The sequence below is a fragment of the Sander lucioperca genome, chromosome 14, assembly GCF_008315115.2.
Source record: "Sander lucioperca isolate FBNREF2018 chromosome 14, SLUC_FBN_1.2, whole genome shotgun sequence".
In the NCBI taxonomy this organism is placed as follows: Eukaryota; Metazoa; Chordata; class Actinopteri; order Perciformes; family Percidae; genus Sander; species Sander lucioperca.
Genome location: NC_050186.1, coordinates 8,399,120 through 8,413,444, shown reverse-complemented (window position 1 = coordinate 8,413,444; position 14,325 = coordinate 8,399,120). Strand labels below are relative to the sequence as shown.

The 14,325-nt window shown below is 38.5% G+C and overlaps 1 protein-coding gene and 3 long non-coding RNA genes across 4 annotated transcripts in view; all 4 read right to left on the bottom strand.

Annotated features, from left to right (window-relative positions):
* The window catches only part of LOC118493140, a 28,707-nt gene extending 15,585 nt beyond the window's left edge, over window positions 1–13,122 (bottom strand). Inside the window, exon 1 of the long non-coding RNA XR_004895123.1 lies at window positions 12,994–13,122. This is a non-coding gene — a long non-coding RNA (uncharacterized LOC118493140). The remainder of the gene's footprint in view (window positions 1–12,993) is intronic.
* LOC116057129 (deoxyribonuclease-2-beta-like) overlaps window positions 1–14,325 on the bottom strand; it is a 100,867-nt gene that overhangs the window by 16,910 nt on the left and 69,632 nt on the right. The gene's annotated exons all lie outside the window — the stretch shown is intronic.
* Window positions 395–2,155, bottom strand: LOC116057141. Its single transcript, XR_004106745.2, has 3 exons — window positions 1,975–2,155; window positions 1,264–1,361; window positions 395–553 (listed from the first exon to the last, which is right to left on the bottom strand). It is a non-coding gene; the product is annotated as an uncharacterized LOC116057141 (long non-coding RNA).
* LOC116057137 lies at window positions 9,504–10,248 on the bottom strand. The gene is made up of 2 exons (XR_004106742.1): window positions 9,794–10,248; window positions 9,504–9,763 (listed from the first exon to the last, which is right to left on the bottom strand). It is a non-coding gene; the product is annotated as an uncharacterized LOC116057137 (long non-coding RNA).

Sequence of the window (14,325 nt, the reverse complement as noted above, 5' to 3'; positions counted from 1 at the left end):
TGAAGTTTCTGGAGGTTGGTCACTGTAGGAGATGAATCCAAAGTCTGTTGTCTATAAATGATGCAGAATGAAGAGAAGAAACATTATAATGTTTTAATTATTGGGAGGTACGCAACCAATCCAGAGAGAGAACAGCATCATCTCTCATCACACAATTACATCTCTAGTAAAACATATTTATTGTAAACTGCTGTTCAGTTGTTCACCTGTTGTGTGTTGAACAGTTTCAACAGAGCACATTGAGATATCTTTGATGGAATCTAGATAGTTGATGCTTTATAATTATACAGACCATAATATTTATCCATCAGTTTGAGTCATGGTTTCATTTTTATCACAATAGAAACAGAGCTGCAGTTTAAACGTGATTCTCACCATTGATGTGGTTGTTTTTAAAATGGGCCGCAGGGTGTTTGCCAGGACACCGTTATCAGCGTCAATGGACTTTTTATGATCTTTAGAGGTCTCCTTCTTTCCATTTGAATCAATGTAAATATATTCCAAACCCTCAGTTCCGATCTTAACCAGTTGGGGTGCCTTGTACATGATGTACCTGATGATGAGGAGAGAAGAGAAACAGTTTTTAATCTGTGAATTTCTGACTATATAAATGAAAAGCACTTGAGTGTTGTAGAGCTGCAACTAACGCGTCAATTAATGAGTGGATTATTATCTGGATGAATGGATGAGTTGTTCTGTCTCTAAAATGTGGATCAGTGTTTCCTAAAAGTCCAAGATGATGTCCACAAATATCTTGTTTTATCCATAACTCAAAGAAGAATAAAAACATGTAGAAGAAACTAGAACATTTTCACATTTAACAAGCTGACATCACACAAGTTTACTTGTTTTATCATAACAATGAACTGATGAATGGATGATCAGAATAGTTGGCTGTAATATATAATAGTTGAGGACTAATCCATTCATCTCTGCAGCTGTGGGTCTAACTGGACCTGTCAGCTTTTATAATGTGAAGATTGTCTTTCTCCAACATGATGTTTAATTCATTTTCTTAAAACAAGAGATCTGAAGTCGTCACTTTGCATCGTGGGGGAAGTAGTTTGTCACTATTTTTTGATAATTTTTAAACTAATTGATTAACTGTGAAAATAATACGGCTGATATTAAGATTATATTCATTATGGATTTAGTCTTTTCTATTTTTCCATGAATTTACAAATCAGTTATATTAGACTATAAAAAGGTCAGAAAACAGTGACAAATATCATCAATCTCTGTAGTTTGTGAGTGTTGTCTCACCAGTCCACTTCTCCGTTGTTGTGGTCTCTGCAGGTCACTCTACCGTCAGCGCTCCAGCAGAGCAGACTGACCGTCAGGAAAATCCTCCACATAACTCCCTAAAACACACAATTACAGCAACAGTTACACCGCACATTCACTGGGCTGGAAGTTCACATCATCCTGTTTTTATTATCGCTGTTACAAAAGGTTTTAACCCTTGTGTTGTCTTCTGGTGCACTTGTTGTCCTTCTGGGTCAAAATTAACACTTTTTTCTTTGTCACTTTTTTCAATGCTTTTGTCATTTTTTCCCCACGTTTTCAATGCTATTTTTCACTAAAACCAACTTATTGCCAATAGTTTTACATGTAATTTTGGAATTCATGGTCAGTAAATCTCATTTATAGGAGATTATACCTCATTTTGAAATGATGAATGATTTTGACTATTAGAGGAACGTTTGTTCGTGTCAACATTTAGTTTGAAACCATTTCCATTTTTTCAAATATAAAATTGAATACCCACAATTCAATGAAAGTAGTAATCGAGTACTTGCAATTGTACTTCATTTTTTGCGTAATTTGATTAAAAAGAAACCCATATTTCTGATATAGAAGTTTTGAGAATGGGTCAAATTTGACAACAGGAGGGTTAAAAAAAATTTTTTTTATAGAGAAAGATTATCTCTTCTCACAACTGATAGACTAGTTAGACATGTGTGAAGGACTTACCTGAGAGTTGAAGGAGAAACCTCAGATGCAAAGATGCAGGATGTCCAAAAACAGAAAAAAGCTGCAGCAGTCTACTTGGTTTATTCAATTAGAAAGGTTAAATGGTTACAAATGATTAAAAAGAATGAAAATTATTAAATGAAAAATCTGCTATGAGGCTAAAATAAAAGCAATAAAAAAAAAAGAAAAGAGGAGCCGTGTCTTCAACACGATGTCCAAGACGTCTCTGAAAGATGACTCTGCCGCGTCCTCAGCGTCCTTTTATTTCTACAAACCTGCAGGTGAAACATCTCCATACATGGTCAACAAGATCACCTGATCATGAAACTGTCAGCAGGTTAAACGTTGCGATGCACTTCTGCAGAGCTGTATGCAAAACTTCCCTAACTGGTTCCTCCTATTGGCTGACATGTGTTACCATGAGAGGGTGGGATGGGTTTTACTCCAGGTATCATCAGAGTACAGTAAGGCTGATGTACTTGTAGTATATTACTGAACAGTAACTGTATGTAGTACTACTACTAGTAGTAGTAGTAGTTGTAGTAGTGTATGTTGTACTGTGTGTGTTTGTCAAAGGAATCTCCAACTACAAGGCAGCAGGTGGATGTAAAATGATCCTCTATGATCACAGTTTGACATTTTCAGTTCTATTTGGTCCTCACTTTTCAAATCCATTTCCTGTTTAAAGCGTAACTCTTGCCAAAATGCAATCTAGGGTCTTGCTGTGACTGTACCCGAGTCAAACTTTTGTTTAAAAGCATATTTAGGATGGAAGCGCTCCATTTAAGATTTACCTTATTCTCGTTTTTCGGTCAAATGGCCTTTTGAATGGGAGAGCTAGGGTAGGGTGACCAAACGTCCACTTTTTACCTACTGTTCCGGGGGGGGGGGGGGGGGGTATAAATTCATGAAAATGTCCGGTTTTCACTGTTTATCATGGGACCATTAAGCGTGTACTTAAATTGACTGGCGCTTTGCACACAATACTACGGTACTTTGTTGTGTGACGTAATTCCCGAGAGGCTGCCTTGTGGGGGGCTCTGCGACGTGCACATACACAGGGACCAGAGCAGACAGGGAGCAGAGCAGACAGCGGAGGTTACATTTTGGCGAGAGTTACGCTTTAAAGCAAAGTTTAATCTCCTCTGGTGTGTGTGTTTGTTGAGGGATTGGTTCTAGTTGTAAATGTTAAATGTCTCTCTGAAGGCCCAGACCAGAGTATGATGAGTGAGACAGGTGGAGGAGGAGTCAGAGGGCCCAGCTGTGTCTGCTTTCTCACAAACTGTTTGGACTCAAGAAGAGAGAGACAGGTAGAGAGACATCTGGTCCAAACTTTAACTGAGAAACAGGGAAGACAGCAGAGATCAGACGTGTTAACTTGTTGACACTGAACCTGGTCTTCAGATGGATTTGGACTCAGAGAAACCCAGATTCTGTAACTGGTGTTCAAACTCTGGGCATCTTACAATACTTTCTACAAAGGTGGAAAGAGAGACACTTGCTGTCATTTGCATTAACAGTCCTCCATGCAAAGGTGACCAGACGGGAGGAGCAGATAGTTTGGGAAAATATTAACTTGCTGTCATTTGCATCTTACACGTGGAGTCCACTACAGTCCTCCATGCAAAGGTAGAAAGAAAGACACAGTTCATGTTCTCCTTAATCTGATTTTATTAGACAAATGTTTAAACAGTCAGCGTGTGCTCAGAGATTAGGAGCTGTTCACTGTCCTACGTGCTGGTAGGCCTTCCTCCTCTTCCTCTTCCTCTTCTTCAGACTAGAACACTTGTAGGTGTATATGCTTCTGAGTACTGTCACATTTTCATAATTCATCAACTTGATACCGAAGTACTGGTTCTTGTGACAGTGTTCTACAGGCTGAAGACTCCCCATGATGTGTGAACATGTACTGTACAAACTGTAACCTTCTACAGTCCATGTAGCCTATTAACCAGTTATATATATATATATATATATATATATATATATATATATATATATATATATATATATATATTTAGTGCTCAGAGTTTAAAAAAAGTAACAAGACACAGTGTAGAAATACTCTGACCCAACTATACGTCTTGCATTAACAATCTGAAGTAAATGTTATTGCAACAAACAAAAAATACTGAATTTAATAGCAGTAAACATCTATTTCAAAATAAAATACAACTACTGATGCATTAATGCTTTCAAACCTTAAATGTTGCAGCTTGTAAAGGTGAAGCTCATTTTAATAGATTTTAATTTCAAACTACATCATCATAGATGTAACCTTTAGGTTCTCTCTCCTAGGCCCTGTTTACACGTACATTATTTTGAAAAGCTGAGACATTCCTCTTTGTTTGTGCCCTTCGTTTACACGCAAACGGAGAATTCTCCTCAGAAAACGAGTATTTCTAAAAACTCTGGCCACAGATGAGATCTTGAAAAACTTTGTTTGCATGTTTGCATGTAAACTGAGACAAACAGAGGTAGTCAGCCGAGGAAGTGAGGAAGAGAAGAGAGAGGAAGTGATTGGTTGCTGTTGTTGCTATTTTCTGGATTCTGATTGGCTAACGTGGGCTTGAGCTTCTCGTTACATTGTCACCTACAGGTCTGGCGTGCTCATGACGGCATATACACGGGGCGTGTAAACGAACACTTGTGCACGATGTTGTTTTTGAAAACGTAGAGGTTGAAATGTCCCTTTATGAAAATAGCCACGTGTAAACGTAGCACTAGTCAGCTGTCTAAAGGCCTAATGAACCAGGAAATAGATTTATTAGTTGTATGTATGGACGTTTGCTAAGGAGTTCAGATTAACTATGAGACTCAGCGTTATTGTCAGCTAAAGTTGTATAAAACATGTAAAACATACAGATGAGTGATGGAGCAGTGGATATGACCCAGGCCTTTGGTGTGGGAGATCTGGGTTAGATTCCCACTGACATCTACCAATGTGTCCCTGAGCAAGGCACTAACCCCTAGTAGCTCCAGAGGTCTGTGACCTCTGACATATATAGACATTGTAAGTGTCTTTGGATAAAAGCGTCAGCTAAATAACATGTAATGATCCATTTGCAGGATGGAAGCTTAAAAAAGTCCCTGTTGTACTAGAACCAATGTTATTTAAAGATTCAACTATCATTCATAAACTCCTTTAATGCTAAGGGTCTAGTAACAAAGAGTAACTAGTAACTTTAGTTACTGTAACACTGTCAGCTGACACTATCACCACTTTAAAGGTCATTATTCAGGCTTTGCAGTGATGTCACTGGGCAGACTGGTCATTATAGAAATAGATCACAGGGTTGGGGGGGGGAGGGGGGGTTACAACTTCAGTGTGAGAGATGATAATGTTTTTAACTTGTGAAAGTCCTGCAGCGTTAACTTCTGAGTTTAGTCCACCAGCTCCAGAGGAGAGTGAGACCCTTCTGCTCCACGCTGCTGCACGTCAGCTGCTGTCAGCTTGATGATGTTGATTGGCTGTTAGCAGCCAGGTTGAGTGTTGATTGGCTGTTAGCAGCCAGGTTGAGTGTTGATTGGCTTTTACTTGTATAACATCTAGCCAATCAGATGGTGTTGTGGGCGGGACATTAAGTCAGACTCAGGTCGTTTTCTAAATCGCCTACATACTGCAGACAACAGCAGTATGTAGTGACAACTAGAGTATGCAGTAGGTACTGCATACTACATACAGCAGACAACTGCAGTATGTAGTATGCAGCAGGTACTGCATACTGCGTTCATCAGTAGTATGCAGTAGAAAACAGTTAAATCTTTTTATTCTGCAGTATACCAGGCAGGCTGAGCCTTTGAAAAAGCTCTTAAATCACTGGGCAAAAACAATAACTCACACCATTATAGTAAATGAAAAATATAACTTATTGAGCTTTACATTTTTTGTTTGATTATTTTATAAAATGCAGAAAATTTAAGAAACTGAAACTTAATTTCTTACATCTTTATTAATGTGAAATAAGCAAATAAAACAAACCCTAATTATGACTTTTTATAATTTTATAACTAAAATATTAAATCTAATATATATACATGTTAGAATTTATATACAAGACGGGTCTCTCCCTGCCCTGTCAGACACTGCTCTCCCTCGTCTGCCTGCTCCGTGTGTGTGTGTGTGTATGTGCACATGTGCGAATGTGTGTGTGTGTGTGTGTGTATGTATGTGTGTGTGTCTGTGTGTGTGTGTGTGTGTGTGTGTGTGTGTGTGTGTGTGTGTGTGTGTGTGTGAGACAGCCCGGTCAGCGAGCTTGTTATCTCTTGTGAAGTTTTATAACTCCGAGAAGCCAGTTAATCTTATAATGGATATGTGTGTCGTGTTATTTAACCCTCAGGTCAAAGTTGACAGTTGAAAGTTTTTTATATCAGAAATATGGGTTTGTTAACAACCAAATTGCCCCAAAATAACATGGATGCATGGATGTATACGTTACAACATATACATCCATGCATCCATGTTCTTCGCAGGTAAAATTGATAACTTCCATTGAATTTTGGTTGTTTTATTTAATTTCATGGCATACATTTTTTTTTAAATGGTTTCAAAACAGCATCAAACTGACCAAACGTTGACATAAACCAGTCAGAGATTCACTCAACATCCTCTGATCTTCACTATTCTATTAGTCAAAATAATTCATAATATCTTCTTTTTTTACAAACTCCAAAATGAGGTATGATGTCCTTTTATTAGGTTTATTTACCATGAATAAAAAAAGAGCGTTGAAAAGAGGGACAAAAATGTTTAAAAAAAGCACCAAAAGCATAAAAAAAGTTGGAAAAAGTTTTTTAAAAAACCAGCATTTTTCAATTTTGACCCGGAATGAAAAGTTCATGGACGACGGTGAAGACAACACAAGGCTTAAACAAACGATTGGGGAACTAAACACCTCCTGAGAGAGCTCCAGATCACAGTGGGTCCGTGAAGGAGGACAGGCCAGGCGGCGAGCCAGCCAGCGGGTCTGTGAAGGAGGACAGGCCGGGCGGCGAGCCAGCAAGCGGGTCTGTGAAGGACAGGCCGGGCGGCGAGCCAGCCAGCGGGTCTGTGAAGGAGGACAGGCCGGGCGGCGAGCCAGCCAGCGGGTCTGTGAAGGAGGACAGGCCGGGCGGCGAGCCAGCCAGCGGGTCTGTGAAGGAGGACAGGCCGGGCGGCGAGCCAGACTGTCCTGTTAGACTGTGGAGCTTCTGTACTCAGACACCGTCAGACCAAATTTACAATTAGCCATCAATTTTCATAAAACGGCCCATATTTGAGCTCTACTTAGCTGTTGGCCACAACGGCAATCGGCGGTTGTTGTGACTGTTGCGGCGCTATGCATTGTGGGATACAGTAGGCGGAATAGACTGATCCGAGGCATACTTGAGATTTTCTCTGAATCGGTACAACATCCGGGTATTTTTGGCATACTGCAGATTTTGTTTTTTGTTTGCATACTGCATACTACATGCTACATTTTGGCCAAATCAGTACTCACTGCTAGTGTAGTATGTGGTTTCAAAAACGGCCTCAGTGGTGAGTGAAACCAGGCCATATGGAACCATATTCAATAAATGTTTGTCTTTGTTACTGAAACAGTTCATTCTGAGCAGCAAGTCTGACTCTGACAGAAAGTTTAAATGTAAAACACTTTTTCTGTGTGAAGGAGTTTGTAATACATGTAGTAAACACAAGTATTTCCAGTTGTGTGAAGTATGACGTGTATTCAGAACATAATCGATACAAATAAGGAGAACATGTGGTACCACTCTTCAGTAGATATTGGCCTCCATCATTGTCACACCAAATGTGTTGTACCTGTTCTAATGTTTAAACTCATCTGAAAGGCAACTGGCAACATCATGTAGAGACCAAGGTTTACAGTTCTGTGTTATGAAATGATAAAGTAAGGGTAAATCAAAGTTTAGATTGAACCTCTTGTTAAATGCATTGGCCACAAGTGTTGATAGTTTCAGACAAAGTTCTTCAAGAGTCAACTTTTAGTGTTTTAACCGTCCTGTTGTCTTTGGGTCAATGACCCATTTTTAATGTCTCTATATCAGAAATTTGTGTTTCTTTCAACCAAATTTCCCAAAAAGAACATCTGTGATGTGTCTGTGATTAGCCACTAAATCATAACTATTTGTCAAAATAATTCAGAATTTCAGATAAAAAAAGGTATAATTTCATATCATTGAGGTGTATTGATTATGTATCCAAAAAGAAGTGTAAAACTAGTGTTAATAAGTTGATGTTAGTGGTGAATCTGGTGGTAGTGAAACAAAGCTAAACTTAAAAGAAAAGTGGCAGAAACCTTGAAAAATAAACATCTCAAAGGGTACATTTTTATTTACAATGTCAACGTGAGGACAACACAAGAGTTAATATATATATATATATATATATATATATATATATATATATATATATATATATATATATAGAGAGAGAGTTAATATAGGTCAGAGGTGTTTATATATGTGGGTTAAGCATTCAGAAAGAAACTGTAGAGTCTGCTTTCTTCCTCTTGATGAAAGGTGGCGGTGTATCTCTGAACTCTGACCACCAGAGGGAGATGAACACCTGTCATGTTACAGTCAACACAATCACTTTGAAGGGGAATGTGTTGCAGCATCATTTCAAAAAAGATTATTTAGCTCACACGTGTCAAACTCGAGGCCTGCGGGCCAAACTCGGCCCCTCTCAGATTTTGATCCAGTCCGTATATACATTTAGGTTCACAATAAATGTCGGCTTGTGCACCAAATCAAAAAGACAGTAAAGTGTTTTTCTTGATTTGAACAGCTAAACAGAGATTCGATGAGGCAGCAGAGATGGCGAGTCAGGAGCAATCCGATAAAAAGTTGGCATTTTTAAGGTGGAGATATAAACACTACTTCAAATTCATTGTGGTCAAAGGCAAGAACGTGCATGTAATGTGTACATTATGTCCAGGAGCGAAGACTTTGTCGACATCTGTTGTAAGCAACTCTAATTTAATGAAGCATCTCACAACGACACACGCATCTACAAAGCTAGTGGCCGAAAACACAGATACCTCCACCAGAGGATAGCTCGCCATCCACTAGCAAAGAAGGACTCGGAGCAAAGTCCTCCAAGCAGCAGAAGATAGATCTTTCTGCCTCACAACAAAAACACTGCTCAAAAAATCCAAATTCTTTGACATATAGCAACTTTTTTTTTTTTTAACAGTAACGCAAATAGTTACTTTCCCTGGTAACAAGTTATTTTTATTATAGAGTAATTCAGTTACTAACTCAGTTACTTTTTGGAACAAGTAGTTAGTAACTATAACTAATTACTTTTTTAAAGTAACGTTCCCAACACTGCATATGATACACACAGAGATCAATAATTGGATTTTATGAATCTATATTGGATTGTTTAAATGAAAACAGATTTTTTAAATCCAACCCTTTTAATAAATTGCATTCTGTGTCCTATTAAAAAGGATTTAAATATAGAAATCTTAGATTTAACATAATGAAATAAATGTTTTTATTCTTTAAAAGAAACAGAGTCAAAATGTTAATCACACTTTATTTATTTAATCCGACAGACATTTCAGATCATTTTACAGTCACCACAGGAAACACTGGTCTGTGATTGGCTGGTCTCAAGGTATTTTAAACTGCAGGTAACCATAGCAACAGCAGTGATGCTCTAACGCTCCGTCAGCAGTTAACTGACCGGTGAAACTAACCGGACCGTAAAATGCTGACAGAAACGCTCTGAAACATGGAGGATCAGACCTGTTCTTCTTCATCACTCAATTAATATTTATCACTCAATCAATATTTAGTAAATCACTGAAACAACTATCCCAACACTGTAACATAAAACCCAAATATCCACCCAGAGTCACTCAGATCAAACTATTCCCCCCACCTTCCTCATCCTGATACCTCTTAAAGTCAGTTTCTACACCTTCTTAAATAGATTTCTGTTTGGACTTTGTTAAAGTTTATTTCTAAAGCTCCAGATTCTCTCTTTCTTCACCTCCACCTGGTTAAATATTTTTATATATCAGGACACCTTCTGGTATCTTATTACTAACTTATTACATCCCATTAACAGTCACTATTGGTGATTAGAGTTCTTTAGAAGTTATTTATATTTCTGTTCACCCTCTTGTATTAAACTATGGATTCAGAAATATATCACTTTATGATTTAAAAATGATAAACCAAATCACACACAGACCCAAACACCGAAGAAAAACAACAGGACTCAAAACAATGTAGACGGCAAGGAGAGGGGTATTTATCCTATCAGTCAATATCCATACCCACAGGGATACAGTCAGTGTTATCAGCTTCACAGTCGATGTCACAGTCAGTGTCAGTGTTAAGAACACGCTTATGTAAAGAGGCCCCGGTTGAGCAAAGCTCAGTTCCATCAATAAGATCTTGAAATAGTTGACTTGCCTGTTTATGTTCAAAGCACAGTGCCCCCCCCGGCCTTTCGTATTGTGTGAGGGCTCTGTTTACATCAGCGATACAGATCAAATCTGGATGCTTTGCTTTTGTTTTACTATCATCTGTAGCTACACACCACTTGGAATGATCAACCCCAACCCCCCACACAACCTCCCCTTTACCCACTTTAGCTTTTACAGATGTAATTCTGAACACTTGAGGTCCTCCGCTGCGGCAACTTTCATTCTTGCTGCACCAGGTCTGGACTTTCACACCAGTCTTGTATGTCTCTGCAATAGTGAGGTAAAGATCTCCTTCTGCAAGAACAACAACAGGAGTCATGTTACAGAAACTGTCTACATCCTGACAGTTCAATGCTGACTGATGTTACACAAAATACTGTAGGACACTGCACAACACACACACATTCCCCCCCCAACCCCTGAAGGAGTCCCTGAACCCCAAGCTGCTCCAGCAGATCCAGGGTAATGGGGGGGGGGGGGTCTTAAAAGTATTAAAAAAGGCTTATATTTTAAATTCTAAAATGGTGTTTTATCATAAATCCATAGACATGGTGAGAAAGCTCTGGCCCTAAACATCCAATCTCGGGCGCAAATCAATCAGTTGTCTAGGGCCCTATGAAATCCTTTTTATTTTTTTCAAATTCCGTTTTATTTTTTTTTCAAATCGCGTGTTTTCAGATTTATTTTTAGTCGTTTCGGATTTTTCGGATTTGCTTGTTTTCTTTTCTCTTCTGAGCAGTATTGACCTTTAAAAACTCAGTGACACAAACTCACAATTCACCTTTTTTATTTAAACTGTTAATATATTCAGCAAAGCACATTCAAAATGACCTAAATAAAAGCTAATTGGATGCTCCCCTATAACAACGTTGAGGACACTGAGATCTCGGTTGTCAGAGGTTTCGTCAACAACAACGAAGATTTTCTTTCCACGGATCTTGCAGCACTTTTTGCGTGTGCTGGTCAAAGACCTGCGGCAGGCGGGTCTGCCTGAGACTGCTGGCGTTTTCTGGAAGCGCGCTTCCCTGCTTGTAATGTTGAACAAGAAATGGATGTATCCTCTTCATTTTCTCTAGCGGTATGTCAGCTTCAGCACACATGGCAACAAAATCTTCCACAAACTCACGCCTTGCATCTATTGATTTAGTCGTTGCCTCAATGGTAACCTGGAGGGATTTGCCCGCTGTGGATTTAGCTTTGTTCTTGAGATGAACTTTTGATTTCAAATGGTCGTTCCATGTGTCTTTGCGGGTCCAGTCAACAATATGTTGACAAAACTTACAAAACATTTGTTGTCCAGACTCATAGTAGTCATTGCGGTATTGTTCAGCCCGGTATTTAGCAGTTAATTCAGAGTTTCTTAATTTTTTTGCCACCGTTGTCTTATCAGGAGGCGCCACTCGCTTCGATATTTTTTCCCTCACAACAAACTCAACGTGAACGTGATGACGTATGGTTACTAGGCAACAGGCTGTGCCATTTGGCCACGGTTTAGGTAGAGACCTGTCTCCGCTTGTTGTTTTAAACTGAAAAATGAGAAGGAAGTAAAAACAAAATCGTTTATTTAATATGTCAACAAAATGAATGCAAATTCCGTGCGATTCCGCGTGTATAACAGAATTCCATTTTCATGTGTAGATTCCGTGATTCCGTCCGTGTTTTCCGCACGAAATCGGAACTGGTATGAAAGGCTCGTGAACCTTTCGTCTGAAATCATAGGGCCCTAGTTAAATAGAAAATAAAACATCTTGCCCCGTGCTTCTAACAAGCTAACATCAGCTCGACTCCAGTAAGTAAGAGAGAGAGGTCAACGTCAACAAAGATGTTCATATATGCAGCATAGAATTCTTTTGCATTATGTTTAGGGAGGAGGAGGAAGATAAACAACAGGAGTCACACATTTCCTATATTCAACAATGTGACAATAAGCTAATTAATAAATCTGTTCCACTTGGAGTCAAAAGTTTCTTTCCATTGATGGTCATGTTTACACACTCTGCACATTGGAAACACGTTCTCACACTCATCTCATAAAATACGGACGCTTGGTCAGGTGCTTTTGTCGTTCTAATTGACGCTAAAAGTCTCCTTTTGCGCTACAAGTAAACGTCTTGGTCGGGACTATTGCCGTCCCTTTTGACGCAGTTATGTTAAGGAAAGGGTCGTGGGTGGGCTTCTGGTTCTGTGACATGCGGGAGGAAAGAAAGAAGTGACTATAGCCAGCGTGACAGGCGGGATGCGAACCCCGCCCTCCTGGTGAAAGTCCTGTGTTTGACCCATCCACCCCCCCAACCAACCTCCTTACATACTACTCTCTAAATCCTCTCTAACTGCTGCTCTCCCCGGGGCGTTACACCAACACGCTGAAAGACGCCTTTTTCATCACATCAGACGCTGACAGTCACTGACCAAACGTCCTGATTTTACCAGTTCGGAATGAAAGAAAATAATACTTGAAGATTATTGCATACTTGGAAACTGTAAATCCGTGAGTATTTAAGCTCCAATTGGTAAAATATATGAAAAAATGTTGAGTTTAAAACACTTTTAGTGACTGAGAACAACATTTAGTTACCAAATCGTTCTGGGTCGTTAAGTGCCACCTGTTTAGCTTCAGAAGTTCCTGAAAAACAAACAGTAGAATAATCAGTTTGTGTTATCTTCAAATCTGAGGCTTCATTGGTATGAAGGTAAATGTGGTGCAAAATCTTAAAATATTGTGCAAATTTTAACATAAAAGTTTAAATTTTTGATCTACAAATTCGCACATCGTATTCTACAAGCTCTCATATTTTACGCCATATTTATCTTTATACATGGTATTATTTCATTTGTGTTTATTAGTTACCAGCTTTGGTTCTTCGACGCCTTGATTTTCTGTCTCCAGTAGGTAAAAAAAAGAAAAGAAAAATCAATTTGTGTCATTGTTATCACATCTGAGGCAGGGGTTCATTGGTATTTTGTTCAGCCCATAATGTCCCTGACATTTACAGACAAATACACTGACAGACTTCTTCATTTGAGGCCTAGAGTCACAAAAACCTTTTGGGAGGTTTCCTTTCTGAAGATTATTGAAGCATTAATTCAGTGAGGTTCAGGAGCATCAGACATTTAAATTTGGGTTTCTACTTTTAACAGTTTTTGCCGAAAGAATTTAACCAATTATAATTATGATAAATGTTCTTCATCACCCACCTTCTACATCCTTTACTCAGCAAATCAATAAATATGTGCAACTTAGACTCAAAAGTTTATCTTTGCATTGATGGTGGTTATTACTCATTCTGCACATTAGTGTTCAGTTTAAGTAATAAGAGTAATACCAAAATGTTATTGAAAAAATTACTTAGACTTTTTGTGACTGAGAATAATTTTCTTTTACTATATTCACCTTTTTTTGTAGGAGGAGGTCCTGAAAAAACAAACACAAACAGTAGAATTGTCAGTTTGTTACCATTACATTTAAGGCAGGTGTTCATTGGTATTTTGTTAACAGCCCGTAATGTCGTAGTTTAGACTAAAAAATGTTTTCTTTTGAGTCTCTGACACTTTGGGAGGTTTCCTTTATACTCTCTATAGAAAAACAACAAACAATAGAATAGTAGTAGAATAGTCAGTGTGTGTAATCTTCTTCACATGTGAGTCAGGTTTTCCTGACATTAACAGACAGTTATTTAGACTAAAAAACCTTTCTAATGTTATGTGAACACACAGAGTCTCTTTAATAAGAACATTTGGGATTTCTGAACCCTACTGAAACATGAAGTCAGTGATCTTCAGCAGCTACACACATTTAAATATAACCAGTTCTAACCAGTCCCAGGCTGTAATCAATCATTAAGATAAACAGACTGATGTTAAACTACAGAACAATCTGCTCTCAACCAGTTCACATAACATTTGATTT